The sequence below is a fragment of the Gossypium arboreum genome, chromosome 2 (assembly GCF_025698485.1).
Source record: "Gossypium arboreum isolate Shixiya-1 chromosome 2, ASM2569848v2, whole genome shotgun sequence".
In the NCBI taxonomy this organism is placed as follows: domain Eukaryota; kingdom Viridiplantae; phylum Streptophyta; class Magnoliopsida; order Malvales; family Malvaceae; genus Gossypium; species Gossypium arboreum.
In genome coordinates this window covers 72,739,643-72,751,765 of record NC_069071.1, presented here as the reverse complement: position 1 = coordinate 72,751,765, position 12,123 = coordinate 72,739,643, and the positions used below count along the sequence as shown (strand labels likewise).

The following is a 12,123-nucleotide window of genomic DNA, read 5'->3' as shown; positions in this document are numbered from 1 at the left end:
AGGCTACTCTGGATTGTGCTGCTAAGCGAATAATGTTAAAGACCACAAAGGATGAGGAGGTTTTGGTGATAGGCGAGCGTAGGGATTATCTGTCTAATGTGGTGTCAACATTGAGAGCCGAGAAGTGGATTCGAAAGGGATGTGAGACTTATTTGGCATTTGTAAGCCAATTGAAAACTGAGGATCTGACAGTGGATAAAATTAGAACCGTCAAGGATTTTCAAGATATTTTTCCAGAGGAGCTTCCGGGTTTGCCCCCGAACCGAGAGGTTGAGTTTGGAATTGACTTGTTGCCTGGAACGGCACCAGTGTCCATTGCACCTTATAGGATGGCACTGAAGGAGTTGGTGGAGTTGAAAGCCCAAATTCAAGAGTTACTGGATAGAGGCTTCATTAGACCAAGTGTGTCTCCGTGAGGAGCAGCAGTGTTGTTCGTAAAGAAGAAAGATGGGTCAATGCGGATGTGCATCGATTATCGGCAATTGAACAAACTGACGATTAAGAACAAGTACCCACTGTCGAGAATCGATGATTTATTCGACCAACTTAGAGGAGCTTCAGTATTTTCCATGATTGACCTTCGATCTAGGTATCATCAGTTGAGGGTTAAAGAGGTGGATATTCACAAGACGGCATTCAGAACTCGGTATGGTCACTATGAGTTCTTGGTTATGCCATTTGGGTTGACGAACGCACCTACGGCATTTATGGATCTGATGAATCGAGTGTTCCAGCCTACTTGGATCGATTCGTGGTCGTCTTTATCGATGATTTTCTAGTTTATTCTGAAACTGAGGAAAAGCATGATGAGCACCTTCGTATTGTGCTGCAAGTGCTGAGGGAGAAGGAGCTTTATGCGAAATTCAGTAAGTGTGAGTTCTGGTTGAGAGAGGTAACTTTCTTGGGGCATGTTGTCTCTGCTAAAGGGATTAAGGTGGACCTTCGAAAGATTGAAGCGATTCTAGAATGGAAGCCACCGAGGTCAATGTCAGAAATTCAAAGTTTTCTGGGTTTAGCTGGGTACTATAAAAGGTTTATGGAAGGATTTTCTGTGATGGCAGCTCCTTTGACAAAGCTTATAAGGAAGGGAGTACCGTTTGTTTGGACTGAGAAACAATAGGAATCTTTTGAGAAGCTGAAAAAAGTTTTGATAGAGGCACCTGTACTGATTTACCCGGAGTCTGGAAAAGATTTTACCGTATGCAGTGATGCATCACATGTAGGGTTGGGCTGTGTGCTGATGCAAGAGGGTAAAGTGGTTGCTTATGTATCTCGATAGCTTAAACCACATGAAGTTAACTATCCTACTTATGATTTAGAGTTAGCAGCGGTAATCTTTACGCTTAAGATTTGAAGACATTACCTGTATGGAGAAAGGTGTATTATATACACAGATCATAAGAGTCTTAAGTACTTGCTGACTCAGAAGGAGCAGAACCTTAAGCAGCAGAGATGGATAGAGTTGCTTAAGGATTATGACTGCGCAATTGAGTATCACCCAGGCAAAGCTAATGTGGTGGTTGATGCCCTAATTCGTAGAACTGTATCTGATCTGAGAGCCATGTTTGTTCGTTTGAGTCTGTATGACGACGGTAGTCTGTTAGCAGAACTGCAAGTTAGGCCAACCTGGGTGGATGAGATTAAGGAAAAACAGTCGAGGGATGAGTCCCTGGTTTCTCTATTTCGGCAGGTTAAGAATAGGGATACTTCTGAGTTCGGACTGAACACTAAGGGAGTTTTGTGTTACCGAGGTAGAGTTTGTATTTCGAAGGACTCTGACTTGAGGCAAGCAATTCTGAAAGAAGCTCATGGAGGTCTGTGTGCTATGCATCCTGGAGGGAGTAAAATGTATCGCGACTTAAAGGAGTTGTATTGGTGGCTTAGATTGAAGCGAGAGGTAACGAAAGTTGTGGGAAAATGTCTGACTTGTCAGCAAGTGAAAGCTGAACATCAATTACCTTCTGGAGTTTTGCAGCCAGTGAAAGTACCACTTTGGAAGTGGAAGAGGGTAACCATGGATTTTGTGAGTGGGTTACCCTTGACACCATCGAAGAAGGACTCGATTTGGGTATTTGTGGATAGGTTGACCAAATCTACTCATTTCATACTTGTCTACACTGATTATTCACTTCAGAAGTTAGCCAAATTGTATGTGGCAGAAATAGTGCGACTTCACAGAGTGCCTATGTTGATTATTTCTGATCGAGATCCTAGATTCATATCTCGATTTTTGGTAAAAGTTGCATGAGGCATTGGGTACGCGGTTGAACTTTAGTACAACCTTTCATCCTCAGACTGATGGTCAGTCGGAAAGGGTTAGTCAGATTCTGGAAGACATGTTGAGGGGATGCATTATCGACTTTCGAGGTAGTTGGGAGGATTACTTACCGTTGGCAGAGTTTGCATACAATAACACTTATAAGGAAAGAATTCGAATGGCTCCTTATGAGGCACTGTATGGGCGAAGATGTCGTACACCTAGTTGTTGGACCGAGTTAGGTGAATGACAGGTTCTTGGACCTGAATTGTTGGCAGATACTGAAGATAAGGTAAAGTTGATTAGAGACCGGTTGAAGGAAGCATCTGATAGACAGAAGTCATATGCAGATTTGAAGCGCAAGGAAATTGAGTACTCTGTGGGTGATATGGTCTTCTTGAAAGTTTCACCTTGGAAGAAAATATTAAGGTTTGGGAGGAAAGGCAAGTTAAGTCCATGGTTCATTGGGCCTTATCGGATTCTTAAGCGAGTGGGTCCAGTGGCTTATTAGTTGGAGCTACCTCCAGAGTTGGATAGGATTCATGATGTCTTTCACGTCTCCATGTTAAGGCGGTATCGTTCTGACCCTACTCATGTTGTGTCAGTTGCAGAGATCGAGGTCCAAACAGACTTGACTTTTGAGGAAGAGCATGGGCAGATTTTGGATCCAGATGTTAAGATTTTGAGGAGGAAATCAGTTCCGCTAGTAAAGGTGCTGTGGCGTAATCATGGCAGAGAGGAAGCTACTTTGGAGCCAGAAGTGGCGATGCATCAACAATATCCTCATCTGTTTGATTCAGGTAAAATTTTGAGGATGAAATTTCTTTAAGGAGGGTAGAGTTGTAAGGCCCCAATTTTTGGGTTTTCTGTGTTTCTGTGATTTTTAAAATTTGTGTGTGTTCTGGTTGGTTAATATATATATTTTAGTAGGTTAGTGGGCCTTTGGAAGGCCCAAACTTAAGTTAAATCCGTGGTAGTCTTCGGAATTTTAATTTTATGAACAGGTGATGCAATTGGCATTTGGGCTTTTAAGAGTAAAGGGGTAAAAGATGACACAAAAATGAGTGTGGTGTAGTGGCAAGGTGGCGCCACTTAGGGGACAAGGAAGTGACGCCATAGAGGAAGCAAGGGGTCCAAGGTTCAAGTCTTGGCTCTTGCAATATATTTTGGTTTTTCTTTTCAATAAATCTGGAAGCAAGTAGGTGCGCTTTAAAGTTTAATGTGTTGGATTTATGACGCAAATGAGTTGATGGCCTAGTGGTGGTGGCGTGAGTTGGCATGTGAGAGGACTTTGGTTCGAATCCCTTGGCACGCAAAGGTTGATTATTTTTCTATGTTGGGACGGAAAGAGTTGGTGTTGGTTTTAAACTCTGGTGATGGAGGAATCCCACATCAGGAAGCTAACATAAGAGTAGATGGAGAGCTGGCTTTAAATAGAGCAAACCATGAGGAGAGTAGGCATACCCTTCTTGGCTGATCCCTTTCGCTTTGTCACGTGTTCGTTTGGGTTGGGCATCAGCTAAGAGTGTTTGGAGAGCGGATTAACTGCAGTCTCCTAATAGATGTGTATTTTTCATTACTCTAGCAGTAGGACAGCTATTTCAGGTCACGATGGGCTGAAATGGGCCATGTGGTCCCAACGGGTCCGTAGGCCCAACTGGATAAGTTGTAGAATTACCGAAATACTCCTGTAAGGTAGAATTACTGAGATATCCCTGTAGGGTAGAATTATTGAAATACCCTTGTAGGGTAGAATTACTGAAATACCCCTGTAGGGTAGAATTACCGAGATACTCTTGTGGGGTAAAATTACCATTTTGCCCTTAGGGCGTTAAATGACTATTTTACCCCTCGTGCGTAAATGACTAACTTGTGTGATGATTGGGTTAGATGACATGGATTTATGTTAGTTATCGTTAATTCGTAAGTCTAATGTGTTAGTGATCGTTTGTAGGATTATCGTGTGAGAGATATCGTCATCAATCGTCATCAACCAGGTGTGTAAACGACACCCTCCCTTAGATTGAATCGGTAAAAGTCGAAATACCGAAACATTGGTATTTTAGAACTCATGACGTCTGGCCTTCGTGAGACAGTTGTTAATGAATATGGTGCATTTGGATGATTAGAGTGCAGAGTGTGCATTTTCGTGCACAATGGTATTTTTGGGCTTAATGAGTCGAAAACGGGCCAATGGGCCAACGGGCCCACTTTGGTAAAAAGATGAGGTAAGTACTTCTGATTACTTGGTAGACGTTAGAATGAGCATGAAACCTTAGCAATAGGTAATAATTACTGAAATACCCTTATGCATGCAAAATTACGATTTTACCCCTAGGGTTATTTTTTTTCTAAAAAGCATGATTTTCTGTTTCTGTATACGTATGCCATGACATATTATTTCTGTTGCAAGGGACATGGGTTTATATTGATGGAGTAAGCGTTCTGGTAGCCTTGCTGCAATCTGGTGGCCTCGCCACATATATCTGTTCTGGTGACTTTGTCACAATATCTGGCAGCCTCACTGCAATCTGGTGGCTTCACCACATATATATATATATATATATATATCTGTTTTGGTGGCCTAGCCACAATATCTGTATCTGGTGACTTCGTCACAATATCTGGCAGCCTCGCTACAATTTCTGTGGTGTGTAGCGGTTGGGTGGGTCGAGTAGTTTCCCCACATGGTGTAAAAGGTTTGATGCGGGGTGTTATGGATAGCTCTGGGTTGGAATTTCTGCATTTATGATATATTTGTTCTGTATCTGCTATGGGCCTATGGGTTTCATTCTGATATCTATATTGGGCCAAGGCCCAGATAAGTTTTACTCTGAGGTTTGATCTATTTTGGGCTATGATTGGGTTATGTTACATACTGAGTTTACCAAACTCACCCTTTATTTTCATCTCTGCAGGAAATCCCCAACCATAGCGGGCTTGGAGCTGTGAGGGATTCGGAGTGGACACATCATCTGCAAAGTTGGTTTTTCTAAGTTAGTTTATTTTTTTTTATTTTATATTCTGATTTAATTTTGGGTTTTAAGTTGTAATAAGGCCGCTATTTAAATTTCTTTTTCCGCTATGGTTTTATTTTTTGATTATATTTATATTATGTCGAAACTGCTAGTGTTAGGCTGCGCGAGTTTTCAAAATTAATGAATGTTTTCCAAGACGCAACAAGCACAACAAATGTATAGCCTAAAGATTGATAAACTGGCTTTTCACTCAACCGCTGTTTTTACAAAGACTACCCCAATTACTTAAACCAACGAATGCATACTAAGTCATAAGTCCATGTGACACATCAGATCTGGCAATAACGTCTGGGCCTGGTTTGGGGTGTTACACTTGAAGTGTGTTGTAACTCTTCTAAAAGATACTGCTTACCACTGGTGGAAGGCAGTATCGTCAGTGGTACCAAAGGATGACATTACACGGGAGTTCTTCCAAGCTGAGTTTAAAAAGAAATACATCAATCAAAGGTTTTTAGACTCAAAACGAAAGGAGTTCGTAGAACTCAAACAAGGAAATAAGCCTGTGTCAAAGTACGAAAGGGAATTCGTAAGGTTAAGTCTGTATGCAATGGAGTGGGTTCAATCAGAGATAGAAATGTATAAGTGCTTTGAGGAAGGCTTGCATGAGGAAATTAAATTGTTGATTGGGATCCTTGAGATACGAGAATTTTCTGCATTAGTTGATCGGGCCAAGAAGGCCGAAGAGCTAAATAATGAAAGAAAGCAAGTTAAGAGAGAAGCTCGAGTTTCGAGTAAGAGGTCTAGTGGCAGACACTTTTTCCCCACAAAGAAATTGAGAAGTCAACAAGAAGGCTCCACTTCATCGGTAGGATATTCGAGTAGAGCAAGAAGCTCCAAATGACATAACCCGAAGTCTCCTTCCCCTATGACAACTAGTGTGGGAAGAGTAGATGAACAAAAGCCGAAGTGTAAAAGCTACAACAAATTCTACTTTAGAGAGTGTCGAATGAAGAGCAGTGCATGTTTTGGATGTGGGTCTCTTGACCATTTTCTCAGAGATTGCCCGGAGCGAGCTAATATAGTGGTTGAATTAACCCCACGTCCGAATGCTCCTATTTCTCAAGGTAGACCGTCGAGACATCCAGACAGTGTAAGTAGCAGTCAAACTGTTGCTAAGGATGCTACTGCAAAATCAGAGGCTTGAGCCCCAGCAAGAACTTATGCAGAACGTGCTCGAGAGGAAGCCTCTACTCCCAATGTCATCACTGGTATATTTTCTATCTATAATACTCGTGTCATTGCCTTAATTGATCCAGGGTCAACCTATTCGTACATTTGTATGAAATTGGTGTCTAGCATGAACATGTTTGTAGAACCTACAGAATTTGTGATTAAAGTGTCAAACCTTCTAGGCAAGTCAATCCTAGTTGATAAAGTCTGTAAGAATTGTCCCTTGACGATTCAAGGTCATTGTTTTCCAGCTAATCTTATGTTATTTCCATTTGATGAGTTTGATGTAATACTTGGCATGGATTGGTTAGTTGTGCATGACGTGATTATAAATTGTGGTAGCAAGTATATCGAATTGAAATGCTCAGATGGTGAGATTCTTTGGATTGATTCAAGTAACTCTGCCGATTGTGATTATCTCAATGATGGCTCAAAGGTATATGAGAAAAGGATATGAAGCCTACCTTTCTTTCATGTTGAGTACTAAAGAATCTGAGTTGAAGTTGGAATCGGTACTGATAGTATGCGAGTATCCCGATGTGTTTTCAAAAGAGCTACCCGGATTACCTCCCGTTAGAGAAGTAGAGTTTGGTATTAAGCTGGTGCCTGGGACATCTCCTATTTTTATTGCTCCATATAGGATGGCACCAACTAAATTGAAAGAGTTAAAAGCACAGTTGCAAGAACTGATGGATAAAGGTTTTGCAAGGCCGAGCTCTTCTCCTTGGGGTGCTCTAGTATTATTTGTAAAGAAGAAAAATGGTTCTATGAAGCTATGTATAGAATACTGACTACTTAACAAGGTAACTATCAAGAACAAGTATCCATTCTTGAGGATTGATGACCTGTTTGATCAATTGAGAGGAGCCACTATATTTTCAATAATAGATCTGAGATTCATTACTAGTAGTTGCGAGTTAAAGAGTCGGATGTGCCTAAGACTGCTTCCACGATGAGGTATGGTCATTTCGAGTTCCTGGTCATGCTTTTTGGTCTAGCGAATGCCTCAGCTGCATTTATGGACTTAATGAATCGTGTTTTCTGACCATACTTGGACAAGTTTGTTGTGGTATTCATTGACGATATTTTGATCTATTCCAGTAATGAGTCTGAGCATGTTGAACAATTGAGGACTGTTTTACAGACTTTGCGAGACAAGAAATTGTATGCTAAGTTCAGCAAAAGCGAGCTCTGGCTTCGAGAGGTTGGATTTTTGGGTCACATTGTGTTGAGTGATGGCATCCGAGTAGATCCAAACAAAATTTCTGCCATTGTCGAGTGGAAGCCACCGAAGAACGTAACCAAGGTTAGAAGCTTCTTGGGCTTACTCGGTTACTATCAACGTTTTTTGAAAGGATTTTCGATGATTGCAACTCCTTTGACGAGGTTGCTGGAAAAAGATGTTAAGTTTGAATGGTTGAAAAAGTGTCAATAGAGCTTTGAGAAGTTAAAGACATTGCTAACAGAAGCTCCAGTTTTAGTGCAGCTCGAACCGGGAAAAGAATTCATAGTATATAGTGATGTGTCCTTGAATTGATTGGGTTGCTTGCTGATGCAAGAAATTCTGACAATGCTCTATGAGTTGATACTACGGGTGATTCAGCCTAGACTAGTAATCCCGCCGTAAGATGTAAGGTTCGCGGGAGTGCATAGTTGAGATGATCACTTGTATGACTTGACGATAATTGGGCTATCCATCGAGATTTCTGAGAAATTCAATGGGATTAACATGAGAAATAAAGAATGGAGATATTGAGTTGATGAGCTCGTCTAAGACAAATAATATGATGTATTGATATGGGACTAACTTGATGATTGAGTTTATGTGATAGGGAAACTATTTCATACTTGTTGGAATTATTGCCTAATATGGTTGTATGGTAATTAACCGGTAAGTTTACTTTCCAGTTATCCAGACTTATTAAGCATGTAAATGCCTAGCCCTCTTTCTTTTCCCTTCTTTTTTATAGCTCGAGGACTCTAGAAGGTTGGAAGACGGCCGGAGCTTTGTCAACACTATCACCTTGTCTTATTTTGGGTATGTAGAAACTTTTATTTTGTTATAATGGCATGTATAGGATTTTTGGTTATTTTGTTATATGTGTCTTTTGGCTAGCCAATGCAAGGGCTTGAATGACATGCTTACATGATTTTGTATATGGCCATGAGGTATGGCTCATTTTGAAGTAGGTTATAAACCTACTGAATGTGAATGGTTATGTGTGAATGTTTCATGTGAATGCCAAATGTATTGTACCATGAATGAACATGAGAATGATGGCCAAAACAATTGGGAATGGTTTAGGTCATAAAGGACATGAGTTATAAAATGTGATTATTGAAAGAGTAACCCTAAAACAAAGAGGGTATTATGATCATAGTTTAAAATGAGACATGTAGTAACGTGTATGAGCTTGGCCAAGAAAGTTTAAGGGTACAACTATACCTTGATATATAACACCCCGATCCCGAGACCATCACCGGTGTCGGACACGAGGGGTTAACAAGTCAAGTCCACATATTTTGCCCACCAATTTGACATTTCCAGTCGGGCTGGAAAACTGCATCACTGTCGCCTTAAAAATCATATATCGAGTTTCAAAACTCGGAAACTGGTTTCGTAAATTTTCCCTGAATTTAGACTCATATATCCATCCATGGATTTATTTCTAGAATTTTTGGTCAGGCCAATTGGTACAGTTTATTAGTTAAAGTCACCCCTGTTACAGGGATCGACTGCTCTGACCTTCGCGTGTTACAACTTGAATATCTCTCTGTACAGGGCTTTAATACTGGTACCGTTTGTTTCTAATGAAACTATACTCAAAATGGAATCTGCACATATAAGGCATGACTCCTAATTCTTTCTGGATAATTTATAGTAAATTTTTAAAGTTGCGACAGGGGACCCGGAAACCATTCTGGCCCTGTCTCACAATAGCTTTAATATCTCTTAACAAGTAACTCCTATGACCATTTCGTTTCTTCCATATGAAAATAGACTCATCAAGGTTAATTTACATAGCTGATTCACTATTTAATACCATTCCTACAAATTTTGGTGATTTTTCACATTCACGTTACTGCAGCTGGCAGCATCTGTTTTTAAGGTAGGTCTTACCTATTTTGTAGTCTCCATGAACCAACTAGTCTTGCCATACATAGGTCCACATATGATCATTTTAACCATGCCAATGGCTGATCGTGTGACCAACATTCCCATTTCAATTCATAGTCACATCATGACACCATATATATATATACAAACCGCAAATAGTCTAAGTTCATTCTTCACTTTTACGAGCCGTTTTCGCATGGCCGTACACATATACATCACCACATTTTTAAACCAACAAGGGGTAGTCCTATACATGCCATTTCAAAGTTCAACCAAAATTTATACCAAAATAGAGGCGTTGATAGTGTGGATGACTTCGACTTTAATGATCCCGAATCCGATTGCTATCGAGCAAAATCTATAAGACAGAGAGCCAAAGCAACGGGTAAGCATTTTTATGCTTAGTAAGTCTCAAGGAATAAAATCAGCTTTAATTAAAGCATTACATTCACATAACTAAATACATCATTTCACTAATACACATTCACATAATCATACTTACTTCACCATCCCAACTCTTAGGTTCATACACAAATAACGGCTTCGTTAAGGCCGATAACTCGTTCCATCATAGGAGCGGATATGCATACGCTCTTACTCCTAGCGCGCAAAGCACACACCACACTTACCTTGTTATTGGGAAATTTCACAAGTGTATTAGCTGAAATTTTCCAGCAAGCTTAAAATTTTCAAATCACATACCTTGAGCTTAACCGGATATAGCTACTCGTTCAAACGCCGGGACATAGCCGGATATGGTAACCCGCACCAAGGCCTCACGGAGTTAACCCGGATATCACGATTGCACAAATGCCTTGGTCTTAGCCGGATAGAATGACTTCGCACGAATGCCTTGGTCTTAGCCGGATATAGCCACTAGCACCATTGCCTTGGTCTTAACCGGTTATAATTTCCAACATAATTGTCTTGGGGCTTAGCCCGATATCATTCAATTTCTCATGCACACATACATCAATAATCATTGGACATACATATTTCATTTTCGTTACTAAGGCTCAAACACAATTATAATCATTAGCATAATCGCCGGGACTTAGCCCGGTATCATTCGAATACTCATACACACATAAATCAATAATCAATACATCCATATTTCATTCCACATAATTCAATTAAGGTCACTTCTTGAGGACTTACCTCGGATGTTGTCGAACGGCTTTTACGGCTATTCGATCACTTTTTCCTTCCCTTGTCCAATTGTGGCCCTCTAAGCTCTTGAGCTAATTCAAACAAATTCAATTTATTAAAACCTCATTGTGCTAGCTTATGGCGAATATGACAAGGAGTTTAAATGGTCATATGGCCACCCTTTAGCTTGAATACACAATGGTCATGCACATTTTATACTACATCAAGCAATTCAATACAATTCATTCGAGCATCAAGGAAAAGCTAAGGCCTTCAATAGGCTACCCAAGGCGAATATTCATGTCCATGTTGAGGCCAATTATGCACTTAATACCTCACAAAAACACCATGCATTTTACTAGTTAATGCTTTGCATATTGTAGCTCAAAACTTATATTATAGCATCAAGCACTCATATGTGTGCTAGGCGAATGTGCTTGAAATTTCACAATCATTCTTCAACATCTTCTTCTTTAAACAAACATATTCATCACTTAGTTCACAACCAAAACATCATGTGCAAACATATATATACATATATGAGCATGGCGAATTTCAAGGTGTCCATAGCCATCCAAAACACAAATTTTAACTAACATGCAAGAAGCATGAACCATGCTCATGAATGCATCATGGCGAATATGACAATCATGCCCTTTTCAACTTCAATCATGGTTAAACAAAAGAAAACTCAAAATCTTACTCATGAGTAGACAATCCATCATTGCATGCATCATCATCAAGCTTCACACTTAGCATGCAATGGCTTTATCACCATAACAACTTTGGCCAAATACCATTTCCATGGCATAACAAAGATTTGAGCCATGGCTAACATGCACATCAAGTTAGCAACCAAAACATGCATGAAACTCCTAACACAACCTCATACATACCTTAATCTTGATGCCAATTTAGCCAAATCACCTTCTAGATCTCTTCTAAACCAAGCATGAAGCAAAAATCCTCTTTCTTCCTCCTTATGATTTTCGGCCAAAAGATGAGAAAGGATGAACACAACAAATTTTTTCTTCCTTCTTTCTCAACTCACGGCAAGGGGGATTACCACACTCACACACATTTTTTTTATTCTTTTCTTACCCATGCTTATTTGTTTATTATTTCTCCCTAATGCCCAACAAAATATGTTTCATGACATGTTTAGCCCATATCTCTTTGTCATGGCCGGCCATCACTTGTACAAAGGGAATTTGACATGCAAGTCCATTATTTTGCATGCATGCTTTAATTAGTCATCACACATTTCCCATCATACTTTCAAAGTTCACTACTAGGTCCTTTCTAGTGAAATTCACCTTTATAACACTAAATCAATCATCAAAAAATGTCATACATGAATACACACATATTATAGGCATCGAAATAAATTT

General features: G+C 40.0%; 1 long non-coding RNA gene across 1 annotated transcript; it reads right to left on the bottom strand.

Annotated features, from left to right (window-relative positions):
- Positions 1–9,719: 9,719 nt before the first annotated feature.
- LOC128285517 (uncharacterized) lies at positions 9,720–10,179 on the bottom strand. Its single transcript, XR_008275955.1, has 2 exons — positions 10,086–10,179; positions 9,720–9,941 (listed from the first exon to the last, which is right to left on the bottom strand). It is a non-coding gene; the product is annotated as an uncharacterized LOC128285517 (long non-coding RNA).
- Positions 10,180–12,123: the final 1,944 nt, after the last annotated feature.